Below are 22,519 nucleotides of genomic sequence, written 5' to 3'. Positions count from 1 at the left end.
CTATTAAATTAATGTAATTGTGCTGCATTTTTTCAGCTATTCCTCTTGTCCATGTATATAGAACACAAGTGCACATGCACTTTCGATTTAGAGTGGTAGATTCTTATTTTGGATGTGACAAAAAAATGACACATTCTAGAAGATGGAAAAATTATGTCACTTTTACAGTTTTAGAACCTTTTTTTATACTTTGAAGATTGATCATTTCTTAAAGATTTTAGATGTTAATGAGGAATTTATATGTTAGAGGTGGGTGAGGCCAAATGAGCTTCCACCTTCACGTGGTTGGCTCTTCTTAGTAGATAATATTAAACTATTCTTGAAACCAAGTGAAGTTCAACATTAACCTATGATTGTATGACAACTAACTATGTGAAATTATTGATTTTAGGCAATGCAAAAGGGTGCCATAGTTCAATATGCAATCTCAAATCATATGCATACGATAGAATGTGATGCTGAAAAAAACCCAACAAGTTTTAATTTTTGTTAGAGGTTTGTATAGACCTATTAAATAAATGTAAACGTACTAGGTTTTTCCAACTCCTCCTTTTGTCCATGCATATAGAACATAGTTCCACATGAATTGTCAATTCAAAGTGGCAGAATCTTATTTTGGTTGCAACAGAAAAATGAAATACACTAGAAGATGGGAAAATGATGTCACTTTTGAAGGTCTGGAACCTTTTTTATACTTTTAAATTTGATTATTTCTTGAATATTGTAGATGTTAATGGGGAATTTAGATGTTGGGGGAGTGGGTGGGGCCAAATGAGCTTGTACTTTCACATGGTTGGCCTTGATTAGTAGAGAATATTAAAGTATTCTTAGAACCAAGTGAAGCTCAATATTAACCTATGATAGTATGACAACTAACTATGTGAATCTCTTGGTTTTAGGCAATGCAGAAGGATGCCATAGTCAAACTCATTGATTTATGAAATTTAGTTGCAATGTATGAAGTTGGTAATTTTTGTTTGATTAATTAATATATAGTTGAGATTATTTCAAGTTTTATCAAGGATTCAATCAAGAAGATCTTTGTAACATTTGTACAAAAGAAAATATGATAGCCATCTATGCAAAGTGTGATTATGTAATCCATACAGAGCATGATTACATAATCTATATAGAGCATGATTATGTAATTTGTGCAGATATTTGCAAATAATTATATTTATTTCTGACAATGTAAGAATCTATCACAATTATGATAGCTTTTCTGATGGGTAGCCATCGTTTTAATAGCATTATAATCGCATGATTATCACCATTGCAATGGCAATTGTTGATATATGGTTATTGCTCCAACATCATTTCCATCACACAGCATTGTAATTGTGACATCCCTTCCACTGGATGCCCATAGGGGCTAAAACAACGTTGTTGACACCTGCGATGGCTAGCTGAAATTGTAGGCCATCGTAGTTGTGATAGTATATTGTTGAACATCTAATAGTGTGAAGAGGAACTCTTCACCTTCTTTTTTTCCACATTGCAATGGAAGCCCATTCCATCACAATTTGTGATAGAAAAATTTTGATGCCCATCTGACGATGACAAATTCCTCTTACTACCACATGTGTGACAAGTGGCTTTCTCAATTGTGACAAACTGCCATTGCAATTGAAGCCCAAATATGATAGTGTGATCTATTTCTTCTTTTAGTAATTCCATTCTTCTCATGTGTCCTAGGTAAAGATTGTTGTCTCTTGATTCCATTCTCTTCACAAAACATGTTAAAACTTTCTAGAGGTGAACTCTCCTCCCCTATCTAATCTCAAACATTTTATCTTCACACCACATTCATTCTCAACTCAATTCTTAAATATATTAAACTTGTCAAAGACTTCAAACTTCTCTTTAAGAAATGCAACCCACGTCATTTTAGTGAAATCATCAACAAAAATCATGAAATATCTTTGACCACAGAATCCTCTTTTTCTTGAGGGACCACTTAGATCTATGTGAACAATCTCTAGATTCTCTGTGGTTGTAAACTTCTTGCTATGGAATGATACTTTCTTTTTCTTAGCCAAAATACATTCTTTGCAAATAAAATTAGTAGGCTTGATAATCTTAGGAAGATCTCTAATTGCATGTGTGCTACTAACTTTTACAATATTATCAAAGTTTATATGACATGATCTCCTATGTCATAACTAACTATTATCCACTTTAACAACCAAAAAATGCATTTCATTGGGGTTCAACTAAAATACATTACCTCTAGACCTAGTTCCAATCCTAATCATCTTACCATCCTTATCCTTGATAGTGCAAGAATTTTCTATAAATTGTAATTGATACCCTTTCACCACCAACTATCCAACACACAAAAAATTATGTTTCAATCCATCAACAAAATAGACATCGTCAGTGTTAGTTCTTCCATATGAAATAATGGATCCAATCTCTATAGTATGATAGGCTACATTGTTACCAACTCTAATGATGCCTCCATAATAGCTCCTAAATTTAACAAACTTATTCATAGCACCATTCATGTGATCTGAATAACTACTATCTATTATCCAATCATATTTCTTTTCAACTTTGGGAACTAGAGCCTTTTCTTCTCTAATTTCTCTATCAAGATCATCTTCCTTAATAGATATGAATCCTAGCTCATCATCACTTTCACTTTGACCTTTTTCATTAGATTCATCTTCTTCATTAGCATCCAATAAATTCCTATCCCTCATAGGTCTAAACTTTCCCTTATACTTTTTCTCTCTTTTAGAACATTTAGATGCATAATGAACAAACTCATTACAAGTCCAACACTTAAAGATATTCTTACCATCTTTTTCTCTTCTACCAAGAAGTGTTATACCTTCTTCAATCTTCTTGCATTCATTAGATCTTGTTTTGCTACTACTAGAAAAATATCCATGTGTAATTGTGCTTCTAGACAGGCTTGGCTAAACATTCAAGGCACTAACAGTTATCTCTACTCTTGTCAATTCTCTTGATTTTCTTAGATCCACTTATGTTGCTTCCAATCTTCCAAGAAATGTTTCCCTAGTAAACTCCTTAGTGTAGGATATTAGTAGTTGAATCATCTAAGCAACTTTCTTGAATTGTGGTGTCAAATTTTTCAAGATCTTCCACACAACCTCATCTTCTTCTTTGGTTGAACCATGTGACTTTATTCCTAAAAAAAATATCTAATATCCTACCAATATAGTTTCTTATAGATTCATCTTCCATTATTTTAGCATCTTGAAATGCACATATCCAATTCTGTAATCTTTCTCTGTTTGTATGTGTATCACCTTCAAAAATAGATTCTAATGCCTTCCAAATTGCATGAAATGTTTGAAGTGTTTTTATCTAATTTTATTCATTCTCTAGAAGATCTGATACTAAATCTTATCTAGCTCTCATGTTGCACATGAACATATCTCTCTCTACTTTATTGCATTCTTCAATCTTCTCTTCTTTCAAAATTGTCCTCTCATTCTTTGTCAAGAACCAATAATCCAGACCCATGCATAACACATGAATCTTCATCTTCTCCTTCCAACTATCATAGTTGGCCCCACCAAATCTAGGACTATCTTTTTTGAAAACATTCACCATCAATCCCCCATAGTTGTTAAGCTTATCCTTCAAGGACTTGAAGCTCTAATACCAATTGTTATAATATAGTCCACCAATATAACTGAGAGGGGGGGCTAAATCAATTATCCAACTATTATCACAATTATCAAGCTTAAAAGAACATAACCACATGAGAAATATAATCAAAAACTATAACAAGATACTCATACACAATAATGCCAGCTATGTTGACTAGGGAAACCCTTGATCAGAGGGAAAACCCTAGCAAGGTTGGTACCCACAAGATGATGTACTAATATAAAACTTCCTTATTAGAGGATGAACCATATTAGGAGTTTATAAATGCATTCATTATATATGAGTCCTGGTTAGGAGATTCCAACCCTGTTAGGAGTTGTGGAAGATAGCTAGACCCACTGCCCAAATAGCTTTAAGGCAAGACCAATGAACCCACTATCCAAATGACCTCTATATTATTCCTTGTAGAATACTAGAATTAAAATGTACTTCCTTCCTCTTACTCTATCATTTCAACCAAACTTTTTCTCCTTTAGATCTTGTAATTAGTGTAGACACCTAAAAATCCTTTAGAAAATAAAGTATTTTTATTTTCTGAAAAATTCCTGATGACATCATCATTAATTAATTTTTATGCCATTAAATCCCTTTATCTTAATTAAAAATATTTAATTAAGGAATCCCTCCCAAAAATGTTTAAATCTTATTTAAACATTATTTTCTTATTTATTAATTATTTAATTAATAAATTGACCAAAAATCCTTTAGAAAATAAAGTATTTTTATTTTCTGAAAAAGTCCTGATGACATCATCATTTATTAATTAATTAATTATTTAATTTATTTATTTATTTTTATGCCATTAAATCCCTTTATCTTAATTAAAAATATTTAATTAAGGAATCCCTCCCAAAAATGTTTAAATCTTATTTAAACATTATTTCCTTATTTATTAATTATTTAATTAATAAATTGACCAAAAATCCCAAAATAAATAAATAAATTATTTTTTGCCCAAAACTTGGCCAATTTCCTTATGACCAATAACCTCTTCCAAAATCTTCTAATCCTTCTTTAATTTTGATTAAAGGCTAATCCCATCATTTCCTACCCCTAATCCCAACTCAAAATATTTAATCAAGATTAAATATTAATCCTCATGTTTATTAAAAATATTTTAATAAATATCTCCTCAACCCAAACCCTTGAAATAAATAAAACTTTATTTATTTCATAAAATCTTATCCTAGGAAGTTCTAGACTCTTCTAGAAAGTCTTCATCCTCATCCAAAGCCTAGACTCTTCTAGAAGATGTCTTTAACCCTAATCCTAATCCCCTCCTAACCTTGTCACATTCTCTAAACATGGGTTAAGACTTGCTAACTCAAGCCAAAGTTAACAAATATCTCCTCCTTCACCCACCCTCATTAATTGCAATCCACATGCCATCCACTTGCCTAGTCCTAAGCCATCTCTAACCCTTCCTCTAATCATTTTTACAACCCTAAGCAAGCTTAAAACCTCCCTAAATCCTCAAATTTGAATTTCATGGTATCTCTCACAAATATCTTCAACCACAAAACTTTATGAAGCCCACTAGGCCATAAATGACTCTTACAAGCCCTTTTATTGCTCTTACAAGTCATTATGAGGTTCTTTATGAAAATTTTATCCCTTGAGCCTCCTTTGTTGACTCATCCTTCCCCTTTCCTCCATCCTCTCACCATGTGACATGTGTCACTCCTTGATTGGCTATAAGGAAGCACAATCCATCTGCTCTCTTCTCATGCAATCTGAGCCCTCCATGAGCTTTTTCCCATCCTTGCATCTTAGCCCTCAATCCCTCAAGCCTCTTGCCTATAAATTGGATCCTTCCCCTTTGCAAAATAACACAATCCATGAAGTAAATTTATAATGCTATTTTGAGAGCCAAATCTATACTAAAGCCATCTATCCACACTAAAAATCCACAATCATCCATTGAAGCCTTTGGAAGCATATTGAGCATACATCCTATCCATTTAGATAAAGCTACTCAACAAGAGAGCTTCTTATTGAGAGAGTCCATTAATGGCTCATATTCTCAATTGAGAGTTCATCTTAGTCTATCTTGAAGTTTATGAATTTTGTTTAGTTTGTAGAAGCTTTATTTAAATTTGGTTTCTATTAGCATACTAACATTGCTCATATACAATTAGATCATAAAAATTGCATCTAATAATCCCTTGGATCACTTGCACACATTTAACAAACACTCTACTTCTTTTTGTACTTCGCACTTCACACTATGATCTCAACACCATACATAATTTAAAAACAAGGAAACATATTTCTTTGATACCATATCTTTAAAAAAATTCTTTGAGTTAGTCATGAGGCTTTCCTAATCAATTATAATAAGATGATTAATTAATTCACAATTATAATAGCACTATCAGCTAATAGTCTATACAAACCATTATACGTGTGATACTAGGGATTACTTATTCATTGAAATCACCAATAGACTATCCTCAGTTACTATCTAACCATGCATCTCTTGATTATATCTCAGATGAAAGATAACAAAAAAATATCAAAAGCTACTTTCCAACTACTTTGTTTATGTGTTGCTCTCTATAAATCAAGCATAACTTCCTTAAATTTTTGACTTAGACTTTGCACATTTAGCCTTAATATCAAGAAATTGTAGAGAACATTTCCTTATCCATGCATCACTAGAAAATCAAAATATTTTCTGTACAACTAAGATCTATGTCTGTTACTTTGGCAATCTTCACTAAACTTACAACTATGTTAACATCAATGAGAAACGCAGTCATGAATACAACATGTATATACTCTCTAATGCTTAGGATATTCCTCCAAAGTAGTATAATTATAATTTATGCTAAAAACATAATGAAGTTATGTATGTAGTGTCTAAATAATTGGACTACATAACTGTCAGTCCCCATTGGATATATAAGATTACGCATGGTAAAGATGGAAACATTGACATATTTGAAGCTATATTTGTGGTCTAGGGGCTCTCTTGAAAAAGGGAATAGATTATAAGGATAATTTTTTTCTAAAGCTAGGTTAACTTTGATTATATTCATGATCTCACTTGCAACATGGATTGGGATGGAAGATTCATCACATGGATGTCAAGAAAGTGTTGCTAAATGGAATCTTAGAAGAGAAGGTGTACATTGAATAGTTAGAGGTTTTTAAGACATGTGGGAGGTAAAGTCATGGATGAAAGTTATAAAGAGAATGGTATAGTCACAAAGACTTATACTTGTCAAAGAAAGAGCTCTTTGAAGAGTGAGACAAATTTGAATCTATTCTATAGTATGGTAGGAGATGAATCAATCATTCTTATTTTATAATATATTTTTAAATTGTATCACCATGGCTTATAATAATATGCAATAGGAAATTAGAAGAAAATAATTTTAAATAAAAGGCTTCAGGTTGATGCACTATATTCTAAGACTCAAGATGGGGTTTAAAACATATGTGGTCAAATCTCCTTAGTTAATGGGGATATTCTCTAGAGATCTTCAATAAGTTTAAGATGATGAATTGTGGATGCATGTATACACCTACAATAACCAAATGAAAGAATATTAAAGCATTAAATTAATAGAAGGAAGTAGACCCCACTTTATATAGATAACTTTTTGGTTGTCTCATGTATTTAGTTAACACATAACCATATATTTTTATTTTTATTTTTTGATGGTAAGAGGCCGAAGCCAAGATTAATTATTATGTATTGTGATTAATTATTATTATTATTTATTAAGCGCGGGTAGAGTTGAACCCAAGACCTCTTCAATAAGAGGTTCTCAATTTACTATTGTATTGTAGGATCTTTCCTATAACCATATATTTGTTTTACAATCAACATGCTTAGACAATTAATGGTGGAACCAAAGTTAATGCATTAGATAATAGAAAAATATGTGCTATGATATCTACAAGGTACAATTTATTACATGGGTTAAAATGTGTTTAGGGTGGTGGTGTCAATTTGATTGGTTACACTAATACAAATTAGGTTGATAATATAGAAGACCAAAAAAAGAAAACTCAACATTACATATCTATAGTTTAGTATAACAAGAAGAAAAATTTAGTTGCATTAAGCTCTACAAAAGTATAGTACACAGTGACACGCATGGTTACATGTGAGGCTATATAAATTTTGAAGAAGTTAGTGGCTCTACTTGGTTAGAGGTTGGAATTTATCATCATTCACTATGATAATCTTCGTTGTATTAAGCTAGCTAAGAGTCTAGGATTCCATGATTAGTCAAAATCTATCAACATTTGGCATAATTTTGTTAGAGATTATGTACAACATGAATTAGTCCAATTATACTCCATTCCTATCATTAATTATGTATGTTCAGTCAAATTAATTTAACAATAAGATACATTGGTATGATTAGTAGTTAACCATTCTGATTAGTCATCATTAGACAATTTGTGTGTGTATCTATAAGCACACACACATATTTATATATGCACACACACATATATATGTACACATGTGTGTGTGTTTATACATATATACATATGTGTACACATACATATGTGTGTGTGTGTGTGTATAAATACATATGTATATATCTATATTTACATATATGTGTATGTGTGTGTGTATGTGTATATATATGTGTGTGTGTATTTCTACACACACACACATGTAATAATTTTATTTTATAATTTAAATGATATTTAGCCCAAGATTGTGTTTAAATTTAAATCCATCTCAATTGTAAACCAAAGATTAGAGTTGGATAGGTATTCTTGGTGTATTCCTTACATAAATATCTCAGAGTAGTTTAACCAATTTTGGCACTTATTTTGCTTCTTCTGATTTTATAGCTTTTCTCTTGTTAATTCCTTGTGAATATAACTTGAAAACTGACTTGCCTACAATCTAGTTGTTAGAACAAAAAGAAGTGTGCTTCATAATCCAATGTAAAACTTATCTCCTTTTAAATTTAAATTTAAAATCAAATAGTATATAAGGAAAAGTTTTGAATAACCAAAAATAGGTTACTTATTAACATTAAACTTCAATTATATCAACTAAATCAAGCAATCATGTAGCTTGCACATAGACATACAAAATTTCTCAAAAGAATTAACGTGCTTGTTTTGATAGTAAAAGATCTAAACCATTTCTCTCCAAGAACAAGTGTCTAACTTATTCTAATAATATTAACTTGTCTTATTAAAATCTCTTCTCCATCAGCTCCTTGTTAGCAAAATTATCTACTTCTCTATTACCTTCCTATAAATTTATTTTATGATTATTTCTTTGAATTGATCAATGATGTCTAGGGCATATTCAAGTTTAGAATTAAGGATATAGTTTGGGGTTTCTTTTTTTCTTAATGCATTTAGGATAATTTACGAGTATCCTTCGATAAATAATTTTTCAATACCTATCTCTCTACTTAAAGTTAAGCCTTCTATCAGTGACTCTAATTCAACTAAGTTATTAGACATTACTTATAGATATCTAGCATTTTTAGTTAGGCATGATCTGTTATCTGAACAAATAGTATATCCTAAGCCTACTCATCTTGGATTACCTATAGAGGCCCCATCAAAATTTAAATTTGACCATACTAATGAAAGAGGTTCTCATTTATATTATTTATTGGTTATCTTGTTTTATTTTTTCTATATGTCAATTTATTAGTTTAAACCAATTTTTACATATATTTGCATCTTAGTCTCAAAAGGAACCCTCCTTCTTATGTGATCTTTTGTGATTACGGTTAGTTGCTATAACCACCCAAAAATGATCATCTAGAATACTATCCCTCTTTCTAGAATTTTTCCATAATTTATAAATCAATCATCTTTGATCAAATCCTCAATAAACTATTTATTTTACTATAACCTATGGTTTGACCACTTTATCTTAAGTCTCTTATTTAATTAAAAGAACTTGCCCCCTTTTAACTAAATAAAATTCTCCACTTCTCACTTATCCTAAGTATGCACACATAAAGCACTATTTCTTTTTTAATAAATAAAAAAGCTTTTTGTCTCACATGAGGTGCACACTTTCCAAGGTAGGTGGAATCTTCATTCTCCTCCACACATCTCTCACCTTTTTGAACTCCACCATTGATCTTGATTACGTGAGATTCTTCCTCACATGGATCACTCAAGATGCATCCTCCACCCTTGATTAAGACTCTCTTACCTTTTGATCTGAAGCATATATTTTTCTTCAAAAGAGAGGACTCTCTCCCCATTCTCATATATAAATTGTGTTCATGTTAACGTTATGCTACAAGACTTGGAGAATGTGCATTCTCATGTTTGCATATTCATTTTAGCTTCTTCACACTTGCATTATGGCATATTAGTTTAGATTTATTTTATGCTCAGAGCTTAGCTTATCTAGTCTAAATTGGAAATTTTGTAATAGTTTCATCTTGATCACTTAATTTGACTTTTGCATATCATTATAGTTTAACTTTCATTTTCATTGCATTGCATAGTGATTCTTGGATGCTAGAATTATTGTTCCTATCTTTGAATCTTCTATTCAATGGTGTACCTTGCAATGGTTGCATAAGCTAGGTTCATTTGAGAGAAACAATTTCACTTCTTGCACCTTTGCATGTCATAGATAGGAAGCTATAAGCCACTTCTTAAGCCTCCCTCTTCCATGGGTTCTCTCAAGTGTGATAGTTTACAGAAGTGTGACATATTGTTAGCACACAACTACCTTAATAATACAAGCCTCCAATTTATTAAAAAAAGATTTTAGATTCAATTTTTCATTGAAAAGTTTCTTCTATTCCTTTCTTTCCATAATTCTCATAGGAGTATATATGGAAGGGGATATTTTTCATAAATTAATATAAACCTTAGAATATGTTAGATTATGGTGACTGATCAGGAAAGTACTATACATACTTCATAAATTCTTTAGGGCTCAAGATTTTGGGCCAACATGTGATTATTAATTGTAACCCTTAAGCAGTAAAAATACTTGTATAAAAGGGTTTAGGGTTAGGGATTGTTTCATAGTTGTGATGCAAAAATTGTTTCTTGCAGTAGTATTAAATTGTAAGGGATTACAAATTGTAATCAGGTTGTAATCACTGGATCATATTAATATCGGACTTGCTATTTGGTGGACATAGCCCAGGGATTGGGTGAACCATATTAAATCTTGGTGTATTGTGTTCTTTTTTGTGTGATCTAATATTTTTTGATATTGATTATATTTTCATGTAATTGTTATTTCTATCTATGGTTTAATCCTAACAAGTGGTATTAGAGTGAGGTTTTTCTTTAGTTATCCTCTATAGGAAAGTCTCACAATTGAGTGGGAGCAATGGTAGACAAGGGTAAGCTGAGGGTTGAAAGGTTTAATGGGAAAAACTTCCAGTTATGGAAGATACAAATGGAAGACTTTCTTTATCAGAAGGATTTATGGAAGCCATTGGAAGGTAAAGCCAAGAATCGGGGATCTATGTCAAATGAAGAATGGGATCTTTTAGATAGAAAGAAACTTGGAAGCATTTGATTATGCCTTGTAGCATCAGTGGTATTTAATATTACAAAAGTGAAGATAATAGAAGAGTTGATGAAAACCCTAGCAACACTGTATGAAAAGCACTTCACTTCAAACAAGGTATTTATCATGAAGCATTTATTTAATATGAAAATGATAGAAGGCGAATCTATTACAGATCATTTAAATGAGTTTAATGCTATTACTAGTCATTTATCTTTTGTGTGAATCAATTTTGATGAAGAAATTAGGGCTCTCTTGATTTTGTGTTCTTTGCTTGAAAGCTGGAATGGCTTCGTAATGGTTGTATGTAATTTTGTTCTCAAATCTAGTACCCTAAAATATGATGATGTGATCGATGTTATTTTGAGTGAGGAAACTCATAGGAAACCTTTAGGTGGATCTACATTAGGAAATGCTTTGAATGCACAAAGCAAGGGTAGAATGATTGAGATAGGAAGTAAATCCAAAAATTGTGGGAAATCAAGAGGAAAGTCAAAGGGGAGGAGGTCTCAATCGAGAGGACTAAATGACTACTAGTACTATGAAAAACCAGGGCACAAAAAGAAAGATTATTGGAATCGAAAGAAAAATAAAGGAGATAAACCAGATGGAGAGAAGGAGGCAAATGTGGTAAGTAAAAAATTTGAAGAGGATGCTTTACTTATATATTTAGAAAGTGTTGGTGATTCATGGGTTTTAGATTCTAGTGCTTCATTTCATGCTACACCTCATATAGGTTATTTCATTGATTATGTCCAAGTGGATTTTGGACTTGCTTATTTGGGGGATAATGAATCCTGTCAAATTTTTGGAAAGGGAAAAGTTAAGATTAAGTTGCAGAATGGGAATCATTGGCTACTACATGAGGTAAGACATGTTCCAAGGCTGAGTAGGAATTTAATTTCAATAGGACAACTCGGTAATGAGGGTTGAGTAGTTACTTTTAATGATAAAAAATGGAAGGTTTCAAAAGGTTCCCTTATAGTAGCAAAAGGTGTGAAATTAGGCACTTTATATCTTTTTATAGGTCATATTGTTCCTTCTACTTTAATTTTTTTAGAGAAAAATGAATATTCAGGAACATTTTCTCCAATTGAATAGGGAGAACAAATAGTTGTTGTAGATTCTAATACAGTGTTGTGGTACAATAGACTTTAGCACATGAGTGAGAAAGGTATGAAAGTACTTCATTCAAAGAAAATTTTATGAGCTCTAAAATGTGTCAATATGGTTTTTTATGAAAGTTGTGTGTATGGAAAATAAAAGAGAGTGAGTTTTGTGAAGACTAGGAAGGAAAATTAAAAGGAAAAATTAGAGCTTGTGCATACAAATGTATGGGGACTAGCTCAAGTATCTTCCCATGGTGGCTCTCATTATTATGTTACATTCATTGATGACACAACTAGAAAATTATGGGTTTATTTCTTTAGATAGAAACCTGATGTATTTCAAACTCTTAAGAAATGTAAATGCTTGGTTGAAAATGAGATTGGTAAAAAATTAAAATGTTTCAGATCTGATAATGGCGGTGAGTATTGCAGCCATGAATTTGAAGATTGTTCCACTAATGGTATTCTTAGATAGAAAATTGTTCCAAGGACTCCACATAAAAATGGAGTGATTGAATGCATGAACAAGACTATAATGGAGTGTGCAAGGAGCATGAGGCTTCATGTTGGGTTGCCCTTATACATGTGGGTGGAGGCTGTTAATACTATTATATATTTGATTAATAGAGGTCCCTATACTCCTTTGGGTTATGGCATTCTAGAGGAAGCATGGACTAGTAAGAAGATGAGTTATTCTTTTCTGAATACCTTCGGTTGTGAAGCATTTGCTCACATAGATTCTAAAAGCAAAAGCAAGCTAGAAGCTAAGTCAAAGAAATGTGTATTTGTTGGGCCCTATTTTATCAAGATTTTGGGATGACATGTAATCATTAATTATAACCCTAAAGTGGTAAAAATACTTGTATAAAAGGGCTTAGGGTTAGGGATTGTTTCATAGTTGTGATGTAAAAACTAGTTCTTGCAGTGATATTGAGTTGTAAGGGATTACGAATTGTAATCGGGTTGTAATCATTGGATTGTAATAATATCAGATGGTGGACATAGCCCATGGATTGGGTGAACCATGTTAAATCTTGGTGTATTGTGTTTCTTTTTATGTGATCTATTATTTTCTAATATTGGTTATATTTCTATGTAATTGATAATAATGTTTGTGGTTTAATCCTAACAAGTGGTATTAGAGTGAGGTTTTTCTTAGTTATCCTCTACAGGAAAGTCTCACGATTGAGTGGGAGTCTCATGGTTGAGTGGAAGTCTCACGATTGAGTGGGAGCAATGGCAAATGAATGTAAGCTGACGGTTGACAAGTTTAATGGGTAAAACTTCTAGTTATGAAAGATGAAAATGGAAGACTATTTATGGAAGTCGTTGGAAGGCAAAGCCAAGAATCAAGGATCTATGTCACATGATGAATGGGATCTTAGAGATAGAAAGGTACTTGGAAGCATTTGATTATGCCTAGCACCATTGGTGGCATTTAATATTACAAAAGAAAAGACAATAGAAGAGTTGATCAAAACCCTAGCGACATTGTATGGAAAGCCCTCTACTTCAAACAAGGGATTTATCATTAAGCATTTATTTAATATGAAAAATGGCAGAAGGTGGATCTGTTACAGATCATTTAAATGAGTTTAATACTATTACTAGTCATTTATATTCTATTGGTATCAATTTTGATGAAGAAATTAGGGCTCTATTGATTTTGTGTTCTTTGCCTGAAAGCTAGAATGGCTTGGTAATGGTTGTGAGTAATTTTGTTCCTAGATCTAGTACCCTAAAATATGATGATGTGATCAGTGTTATTTTAAGTGAGGAAACTCATAGGAAAACATCAGGTGGATCTATATTAGGAAGTTCTTTGAATGCACAAAGTAAGGGCAAAACAACTGAGAGAGGAAGTAATTCCAAAAATTATGGGAAATCAAGAGGAAAGTCAAAGGGGAGGAGGTTTCAATCGAGAGGACCAAACAACTACTAGTACTATGGGAAACTAGGGCACAAAAAGAAAGAATTTTGGAATCAAAAGAAAAATGAAGGAGATAAACCAGATGGATACAAGGAGATAAACGTGGTAGAAAATTTGAAGAGGATGTTTTGCTTCTATCTTTAGAAAGTGTTGATGATTCATGGGTTTTAGATTCTGGTGTTTCATTTCATGCTACACCTCATAGAGGTTATTTCATTGATTATGTCCAAGGGGATTTTGGACTTGTTTATTTGGGAGATAATGAACCCTGTTAGATTGTTGGAAAGGGAAAAGCTAAGATTAAGTTGTAGAATGGGAATCATTGGCTACTACATGAGGTAAAACATGTTCCAAAGCTGAGTAGGAATTTAATTTCAGTAGGGCAACTCAATGATGAGGGTTGTGTTGTTACTTTTAATGATAAAAATTGGAAGGTTTCAAAAGGTTCCCTTGTAGTAGAAAAAGGTGTGAAAGTAGGCACATTATATCTTTGTACAGGTCATATTGTTCCTTCTACTTTAATTGTTTTAGAGAAAAATGAATGTTCAGGAACAATTTCTCTAATTGAGTAGGTAGAACAAATAACTACTATAGATTATGATATAACATTATGGCACAAAAGACCTAGGCATATGAGTGAGAAAAGTATGAAAGGACTTCATTCAAAGAAAGTTTTATCAGGTTTAAAATGTGTTAATATGGATTTCTATGAAAGTTGTGTGTATGGAAAATAAAAGAAAGTGAGTTTTGTGAAGACTGGAAAGGAAAACAAAAAGAAGAAATTAGAGCTTGTGCATACAAATGTATAGGGACTGGCTCAGGTATCTTCCCATGGTGGCTCTCATTATTATCTTACATTTGTTGATGACACAACTAGAAAAGTATGGGTTTATTTCCTTAGACAGAAATTTGATGTATTTCAACCTTTTAAAAAATGGAAATGCTTGGTTGAAAATGAGACTGGTAAAGAACTAAAATGTCTTAGATCTGGTAATGGTGGTGAGTATGGCAACCATGAATTTGAAGATTATTGTTCCACTAATGGTATTTGTAGACTAAAAAATATTCTAAGGACTACAGGAAAATGGAGTGGTTGAATGCATGAACAAGACTATAATGGAGCATGCAAGGAGCATGAGGTTGTATGTTGGGTTGCCCTTACACATGTGGGTGAAGGCTGTTAATACTATTTTATATTTGATTAATAGAGGTCCCTCTACTCCTTTGGGTTGTGGTATTTTAGAGGAAGCATGGAATGGTAAGAAGGTGAGTTATTCTTTTCTCAAAACCTTTAGTTGTGAAGCATTTTTTCACATAGATTCTAAAAGTAGAACCAAGCTAAAAGCTAAGTCAAAGAAATGTGTATTTGCTGGATATGGCATTAATGAATTTGCTTATAGGCTTTGGAATTTCAAAAATCCTAAAATTGTAAGAAGTAGGGATGTCATATTCAGTGAGAAAGTGTTATACAAAGATCTGTTGCAGCAACATGAGAAGAAAGAAGATGATTATGTAGTGTTGGATGATACTCCAAAAGATGATGTTCCAGCCATTCCTCATGATGTGCAACAATCACAACAACAAATACCACACACACTGGTGAATGTTAGATGGTCAACAAGGCAAATTAGACCTCCAAAAAAAAAATTTCCCTCGTTGTATTCTATTTTACTTATTGATGCTAGTGAACCTGAATGTTATGATGAAGCTATGTAGGTGGATACTAAAATTCAGTGGGAGTCTACAATAAAAGATGAAATGTACTCTTTGTTGAAGAATAAGACATGGGATTTATGCAAGTTTCTTAGAGGTAAAAAGGCTTCACAAAATAAGTGGGTTTATAGGTTGAAAGAAGAGGATGGAGGTAAGAAAAGATTTAAAGCTAGGTTAGTTGTAATAGGATGTGAATAGAAAAAGGGCATTGATTTTGATGAGATATTTTCTCATGTCATTAAGATGACTTCTATCTGTACTCTTTTTTAAGTATTGTGGCTACTAAAGATTTACATTTAGAGAAACTTGATGTTAAAATAGCCTTCATGATGATTTGGATGAAGAGATATATATGACTCAACCACAGGGATTTGAGGTCAAAGGTAAGGAGAACTTAGTGTGCAAATTGAAGAAAAGTTTGTATGGCTTGAAGCAAGCATCTCGGCAATGGTATCTGAAATTTGATAGTTTTATGTATGAGGCTCAATATAATAGGTGTCATTCAAATCATTTTTTTTATTTTAAGAGGTTGGATGATGATAGCTACATTATTTTATGTTGATATGTTGATGATATGCTTGTAGCTGGGTCTAACATGGATCATATTAAGGGGCTAAAATACCAGTTAGCACATGCATTTGCTATGAAGGATTTGGGGGTAGCCAAAAAAATCCTTAGTATGAAGATTCATAGAGATAGGAAGAACAAAAAATTGACACTATCTCAGGTTGATTATGTTGAGAAGGTGTTGCAACTTTTCTCTATGAGGAATGCTAAAGTAGTCAGCACACCTTTACCTAGTCATTTGAAGTTGACTAAGGAGATGTGTTCCAAGACACAAGAAATGGAGGATAAGATGTCCAAGGTACCCTATGTTTTAGTTGTAGGAAGCTTGATGTATGCTATGGTATGCACCAAGCCAAATATTGCACATGCAATGAGAGTTGTTAGCAGGCATATGATTCATCCAACAATTGAGCATTGGAATGCAGTTAAATAGATTCTCAGATATCTAAGAGGAACATGTAATAAGTGTTTACACTTTGGGGACTCTACTATTGATTTACAGGCCTATGTTGACTAAGATTTAGCAGGAAATATTGATACCAAGTGAAGTACTATAGGTTATGTCTCTACTAATTGGTGGGCCAGTTGTGAGCTGGGTTTCTAGGTTACAAAAGGTTAATTCTTTATCCACTATAGAGGCAGAGTATGTTGTTGATACAAAGGTATCCAAGGAGATGATATGGCTTCAATTCTTCTTAGAAGAATTGGGACATCCTCAGAAGGATAATTATTTTTTTACAGATAGTTAGAGTGTCATTCATCTTGTCAAGAATTCAGCTCTACATTCAAAGACCAAACACATTCAATTGCAGTACCATTTCATTTGGTCTTTGGAGGATGGATAGTTAAAGTTGGACAAGATACATACAAATGCAGATATGTTTACTAAGGTAGTAACAAAGGAGAAGATAAACTCCTCTTCAGCTTTAGTTGGTCTTCTAGACTAAACATGAATGAAAGAATAGTAGAGTCCAAGGTTGTTTGATCTAGTGGGAGCCTCATGGAGTAGCGGCATAGCTATAGGATCGGTCTCCAAGTGGGAGATTGTTAGTTTGTGGTGACTAATCAGGAAAGTACTGTACATACTTCATAAATTCTTTAGGGCTCAGGGGATCACTCCAAAAAAAAATTGGGCCCTATTTTATCGAGATTTTGGACTAACATGTAATTATTAATTATAACCCTAAAGCAGTAAAAATACATGTATAAAAGGGCTTAGGGTTAGGGATTGTTTCATAGCTGTGATGCAAAAATTGGTTCTTGGAGCAGTATTGAGTTGTAAGGGATTACAGATTGTAATCAGGTTGTAGTCACTGGATCATAATAATATCTAACTTATTGTTTAGTGGACATAGCCCAGGGATTGGGTGAACCATGTTAAATCTTGGTATCTTGTGTTCTTTTCTATGTGATCTATTATTTTCTGATATTGGTTATATTTGCATGTAATTTTTATTTCTATCTATGGTTTAATCCTAACAAAATAACCATGTTTAGGCCAACTTTTTAAAAAAGTTAATAGGTTATCTGTTGGAATATTCAAATATGGAAAGAGTACTTATGAGAGGGGGGGTGAATCATAAGTATCCCATTTTATCCAATAAAACTTTTAACTGAAAGTAAATTGCATGCATACATCAAATAAACTTGAAACTAAACACATGCATCAATAACTCATAACATTGGAATTTGGTAACCCAGAAACCCTCCAGGAATAAGAAGGTAAAAATGGGGTGGGGATGATACCCACAAAAATTACTGCAGCAATATTGTTCAACCACTTCTAATGGTTTGCCCTTTTAAAGGCTTTACACTGTGTCAATAGTGACTTGATTAGAGGATTTCAAACACTTAACATGAAGTGTTACCCTGTTAAAGGATTTAATCACCTAATTAAGGATTTATCAAAATAGTTGTTAAGCTAACCTATCACCATAGGATTTTCATTCTAATACAATTGCTAGAGAGTATTAGGTACAAAAACCTGACTGATTACAATCCTTGATTGCTGAATGCAGGCACTTGTTCTACTTTCTCTGATCTGAATCTTTTTTGTGATCTGATAATCCTTGCTTCTGAAAATAGAATTCCTTGTGAACCCTTGTATGTCTTCTCACACCTGTCATCTTCTTTACAATGAAATTGTGTCTTCCTTATAAAGACATTTGAGAATTTAGGGTTAGGTATGGATCTACGATCCATATTCAATCTTTATTTTCCGCTCAATACTTATCTTTTGATGATTGGTTGCATGCCTTCATCATTTTTCTTATTGGTTGCATGTAAATTGCATAGGAAAAATAAAAGATTCGATCTCATCATTAAATCCTTGGAGATTTACCTTATATCAGCTGTAAAAACTGTTTGCATCATAGTTTGTGCAATTTCAAAATCTTATGTTGATCTACTGAGTTACTCGGCTCCTAAAGTATTGCTGATACTCGGCACATGTTGTTTCTTGGATAGTTCGGCACCTTAATCAAAACTGTATCACTCGGCATCTTAAGTAGCTCAGCACCTGTTAACACTCGGCACTTTGTGTTACTCGGTACTTATACTTCACTTGGTATTTGACCTTTACTCGGTATCTGATCTTCACTCTGTATCTGATCTTCACTTGATATCTAATCTTTACTTGGTATCTGATCTTCACTCGGTATTTGATCTTTACTCGGTATCTGATCTTCACTCGGTATCTAATCTTCATTCGGTATCTGAAAACTACTCGGCATATGAAGATTACTCGGCATGCATGATGTACTCGGCTTCCAATGTGGAATGTGATTAAGTGTGTTGGCACTCAAATGTCAAAAACCATTATGAGGTTAACATTATCAAGGAATATAGATTTCCAATTTAATTTCTTTCATAACCAATACCAACAATTCTTAGCAAGGGGTAGTTGTAAAACAAGTGTTCAAAAGTTTCAGATTATTTTTCACAAAGTTAGATGGTCCTTCAAAACCCATCCAGTAAACTTGTATGCTCTTAGTATTCTCTTCTGGAAAGAATCCTAATGGAGGATATGTGCTTTTGGAAACATGTATGACCTTGACATAGGTTTAGAGGGTTGTTAATCTCATCCATTGTTGATAATTTCATTATCTTTTCATACCCTAGTTAGACTTTATAATTTATATCCTTTGAGGCTCCCTAAATTAATTTATCTTTCCTATCTTTATGATTTTTTGCCTACTTTTTAAAAATTGATTAATAATGTACTTTTCCAGTGATGAAAGTGGTTTTTTAGCTAGGGTTTTCCATTGCCATTCTTCATACTGATTATTGTTAATTTTTAATTTAGTAATCTGATGGGGGCACAACCTAAGATAAAAATGAACGCAATAGGAAAAGGGGAATATTATTATCAGAAGTGATCTACTACTACATTTAATACAATGAAAATAGACTCCATGATATGCCCTATGGGATTAGAATGTTATTAGATCCTAGAGAAAACCCTTGTCACAGTACCTTCTTCCAAACTCCACTAAAAAACTACATTTAAAATGCTAAAAATGTCCTTAAGTAACCCAAATTAGGTTTAGGGTTAGGAACACATTTTATAATATGCTATTTGGCATCCACCACAAAAATAGAAGGTTCTAGAAAACACCTCAAAAGTTGGTGTAAAATTAGAAGAATATAGAAATGGTGGTCCAATTTCTAGGAGGCATAACTTTTGATTCAGGACTCTAATTGACAAACAGTTTACATTTATGAAAAGATCTCCAAACAATCTATAGCCCTATGGACTAGCTTTTCTCATCTCCCATTTTTTGGGCCCATACGATGCCATTTATTACTTGAAATTTGACTTTGACATGCTCTTAGGAGGTCTCTAGGCAACTTAAAACTGTAATAACTTTCAAACCGTAAATCCTCTTGCCCTAATCCTTTTTTTTGAAGTGCTTTAAGTATAATAATCCCTCCAACTTGCACCCTCTAACTCATTATAATTATGGCTCAATTAAAAAATAACCTACTTTCTACATTGGCATATATCCCAAGGTGCTCAAAGACTCTAACCCAAATTACCAATAGTGGGGCTATGAGAGTTGGAATCTTTATTTGACCCAAATGGGTATCCAGAAATGAAAACACTTTAAATAGAAGCTAACACTAAGCATATTTTTGGGTGATACAGGATTGCCTTCACACTATTGGATGCTCCTACATCATAATCACTCACATTCTTACCTTGCACAATTGAAAGAGTTTTTTTTAAATGTTGATATGTAGAGTTACACTATTTGTAGAAGGGATCCCATCTCATCAATCTTCCCAAAATAACACATCTTGCCCTAAAATGATATCCCAAGTTAATTTATTAGCTATTAATGGGTGGAAGTTCAATAGAAAGCTCCAAATTATGAACCTTTTAGAGGATTTTTTTTTCTAAACAAGGAGAAAGGATTTCTATTATTTAAATATTTATGATATAAAATTTTGGCCCATTTACTATTATGTTCTTTAACACTCTCCAAATAATTTTTTCCCCTAGCACCTCATTTTTCCTGCTCAATTTGTTTATGCCTAGACCACCAAATTCTTTAGATCAATATTATTTTTACCATTTTATGAAACAAATTTTTTAAATTTCTAGTACCTTTCCAAAAGAATTTTTTCAGTTTAGAGTCTAATTTATTTTTTACACCTTTTGGTAGGGGTAGACATGACATATGATATGTGGGGATGGTCAAAAGTACTACTTTGATCATAGTCATTCTATTAGCTTTAGTTAACGATTTCCCTTTCCAATTTCCTAATTTTTAATCCCTTTTTTCTAAAATTGTATCCCAAGCTTTACTTTCTCTAATGTCTTTTTCAAGTTGAATACCAAAGTATTTGCACGGAAAGTTTCTTTTTTTGAATTCCATTATTCTAAAAATTTCTCTCTCCATTTCCTCTTTGGTATTTATAAAGAAAATTCCTAATTTTTTAGCATTTACCTTTTGACACAATGCTTCCATTTAATTATTTATTATTTTCTTAAAATTTTGAGCTTATTCCAATTTGCTTTCTCTTAGTAGAATTATATCATCTACAAATGTGGTATTCTAGGGACCTCCTCAATTATTATTATTTCAAGGTTTCAAATACCCCTTTTGTTGAAATTTGAATGGTTTTTGTTTTTTTTGGTGCATTTTGAGTCCATATGGACCTCAAAGAGCCCAAAAACCCCCATTTTCATATATAGTTTATTTATTTTGGACAAAGTTGTGGTTGGAGGCATATTATTTTTTATTTTCCATATTTTTGGGTTAAACGGACTGAGTGCTATTGGATTCAAAGAGCCAAAAACCCCCATTCCATATTAAAAATATAGCGTTTAGACTCTATCAAAATTTGAGGCAAAAAAATATTTTGACCACGGCTCTTAGCATGTTTTATGAGGAAATTTCAAAAAAGGAAAAAATAATTTAAAATTTTGAGTGAGCCCACAAGTTTCCATATGGAAGCCTACAGGTCATCTACATGCCACTCATTACAAGAAAATATGATAGTAGTGTTGCCAATAGCATCATCATCAACATCGTCCACAACCCCACCCAATAGTGACCGACCCACCACTCCTTGTTCCTCGTGCCCAACTATTACACCATCCAAGTGGCCCATCCTCCTATTGACACATGGAAAACATTTATTGAGTTCCAACCATGTTAGCACATGTGCAATCCCCATGCCATGTGGCATCCACATCACATGGTAGGTCCCACTAACACATGGCCTTTTGCAATGTTAGCAATTAGGGCTCATCATTGTGTAATGCCCCACCTAGAGATCCTTGGAACAAACATTCAATACAAGCCAAGATATTTTTTAAAACAAGTATGGATGTATATGACACTCAACATATGAGGATCACAAAAGATCACAATGGAAGACTTAACCACAATCTTGAAAACCAACAAATCTCCAAACGCCACTACCAAAATGACACACTCAAACAAAGAAATGAAAACCCAAAACAAAAATAGAACAACAAATCTTAGATTTGTCAAAGTATGGAAAATTAAGAAAACCCAAAGTGTACTTAAAACACCAAATTGTGTTCCTCAAAAA

General features: G+C 32.6%; 1 pseudogene; it reads right to left on the bottom strand.

Moving 5' to 3' along the window:
* LOC149570418 (septin and tuftelin-interacting protein 1 homolog 2 pseudogene) overlaps positions 1 to 22,072 on the bottom strand; it is a 35,657-nt pseudogene extending 13,585 nt beyond the window's left edge.
* Between the last annotated feature and the right edge of the window lie 447 nt (positions 22,073 to 22,519).

The sequence above is a fragment of the Cupressus sempervirens genome, chromosome 3, assembly GCF_028749045.1.
Source record: "Cupressus sempervirens isolate cs-2001-9-10 chromosome 3, ASM2874904v1, whole genome shotgun sequence".
NCBI lineage: Eukaryota > Viridiplantae > Streptophyta > Pinopsida > Cupressales > Cupressaceae > Cupressus > Cupressus sempervirens.
This window is presented reverse-complemented; position numbering and strand designations above follow the sequence as displayed.